This window comes from Pocillopora verrucosa, unplaced genomic scaffold, assembly GCF_036669915.1.
Source record: "Pocillopora verrucosa isolate sample1 unplaced genomic scaffold, ASM3666991v2 scaffold_56, whole genome shotgun sequence".
NCBI lineage: Eukaryota > Metazoa > Cnidaria > Anthozoa > Scleractinia > Pocilloporidae > Pocillopora > Pocillopora verrucosa.
The window spans coordinates 45916-48044 of record NW_027078187.1 but is presented as its reverse complement, the minus strand read 5'-3'; the positions used below and the strand labels follow the sequence as shown (position 1 = coordinate 48044).

The 2129-nt window shown below is 48.9% G+C and overlaps 2 non-coding genes and 1 pseudogene across 2 annotated transcripts; 2 read left to right on the top strand and 1 right to left on the bottom strand.

Annotated features, from left to right (window-relative positions):
• LOC136278806 (U2 spliceosomal RNA) lies at nucleotides 1-125 on the top strand (annotated as a pseudogene).
• A 233-nt stretch (nucleotides 126-358) lies between these two features.
• LOC136278793 (U1 spliceosomal RNA) lies at nucleotides 359-522 on the top strand. Its single transcript, XR_010716561.1, has one exon. It is a non-coding gene; the product is annotated as a U1 spliceosomal RNA (small nuclear RNA).
• A 983-nt stretch (nucleotides 523-1505) lies between these two features.
• Nucleotides 1506-1624, bottom strand: LOC136278784 (5S ribosomal RNA). The gene has a single exon (XR_010716552.1). It is a non-coding gene; the product is annotated as a 5S ribosomal RNA (ribosomal RNA).
• Between the last annotated feature and the right edge of the window lie 505 nt (nucleotides 1625-2129).

Sequence of the window (2129 nt, the reverse complement as noted above, 5' to 3'; positions counted from 1 at the left end):
GCTGCTCATTGAGCAGCTCATATATTAAACTGATTTTTGGAACTGGGCTGTGGAAAAGAGGCTTGCCTCGTCCCAGCCACGGGTTGCCTCGGTATAGCACTACCTCCGAGTGCGGCCCACTTCCCTCTGGGGAAGACACATTCAATCCAAAACAAAGTCAACGGTATAGCATTCTTTTATGTTTACAGGAGCCCCGCCCGCCCTTAGAGGGGGAAGAGGTGAAAGAGGGATGATAATTCAGACAACAGACAATGGCAGGAACGGCCGCTGGCCTACGTTTTCTGAAGTGCGCAAAGCACTACCACAAGGACCTAGGGGTAAGTGGATTTTTTTCACCGAGGGCAGACGCTGAAAAAGCATACTTACCTGACGCGGGAGGTACTGTGATCAAGGAGGCAGTCCTCTCAAGGCGAGGCCCTTTCATTGCACTTCGACTGGGTTGACCCTTGCGATTACCCCAAATGTGGGTAACTCGAGCGTATAATTTCTGGTAGTGGGGACCTGCGTTCGCGCTCGTCCCCGCAAAAGTCATCCAAACTATGTCTATATGGCCCTCTTACTGACTATCGAGGGTATTTTTGCTTTTGCAGTGGACCGGTAGACTTGCAAAGAAAGCAAAGGACGCACAACTGGCCAAGGTGTTGGCACGTTTGGAGGGGTAGAAGTGCATTGGAGAGACTGGAGGAAGGAAACAAGGTGAGTTTCGGGGCGGTGCGTAACTTTGCTGGCTGTTTTTGTTCAAGGCCTGTCTGCTCTATTGTGTGTAAAGTCCTGTTCGTTTGTATTTGCAGGTTGTGCGTGCCGTGCCGTGCTGTGCTATGCGCGCGAAGGGAAAGGAAATGAAAGGAAACCAAACGGCCGATCGACCGAGCGAGCGAGCATAGAAGGGCATTCGACTTGGACCGTGAGTACACTTTGAACCTTTTGAGCGGTTTTATTGTCACTGGAGCCGCTTTTAGAAATGCTATTGCTATCGTTAGTGTATCCTTTGTGCGAGCAAGCGAGTGAACGAATGAACGAGGGAAGGAAACAAACTAGCAGAGTAGTAAAAGTATCGAACCTTTTTCCCGATTCGTTTGCAGTCTGAATCCAACCATTGTCGACTTTCAGTGCCGTTTTTCGCGCGCCTCCTCTTGGAAGTGTGCGAGTGTTTTGCCACGTCACGATGGCTTAAAACTGCGTCTCAGAAGTGTGCGTTTTTTTCCTATTCATTTTTTCGTTCGTTATTTGGAATGATTTGATATCACAGAAGTAGAATTTGACATCATAAACTGTTCATCTCGCGCGTGCTCACTCGCTCGCGCGCGCTCTGTAAGAAAAGTCGATCGCACTAGAGTTTTCGCCATTAGCTGGCCGATTTTTGACAAAAAGGTGTTTTCCCCCCCTCGTTTTTTGCTTTGATTTTGTTCCTCACTCACCTACGGCTCTCTATGTGAAATTGTGGTGTATGGAGAGCTATTTATTGGGATAAAACGTTTAGAGATGTTCGCAAGACAAAAAATTGAAGCCTACAACACGGGGTATTCCCAGGCGGTCACCCATCCAAGTACTAACCCCGCCCGACAGGGCTTAACTTCGGTGATCGGACGAGAACCGGTGCTTTCCCTGTGGTATGGTCGTAGACGAGGAAATGGGGTCGAAATTCTGCTTGTTATCGGCCAGGTTCAGGCTGTAAAGCGGCCACATCCCTGAGTGTAGGCGAATTTGAAATTCTAAAGCCCTAGTTTCGTTACTCTAACCCTAAGAAATCGATACTCTAACCCTAAGAAATTGTTACCCTAACCCTAAGAAATGGTTACCCTAACCCCGAAGTCGTTACCTAACCCTAATGTATTTTCCTCAACCCAGTTAACACATTGAGGAGCATCGATTTGAAGCACTATTCCCTAGGGAGGGAGGGGTCCCAAGAGACATAACGTGTCCTAAAAACCTATTATACAATGTTTTAGCTCCGTAGGTGCGTGTATCTGGCTTTAAAATCTTACAGTGAGGAGATACCAAACGGGTCAGCCTCTGGGACCGTCTGCGGGACTCGCAAGGGCTTGTGGGGGCGACCTGCTACTATCCACCATAAACCGTGGGAAGGATCCCTCGACCACCCCCCTCACCCAGGGCATGCTTCGGCATCG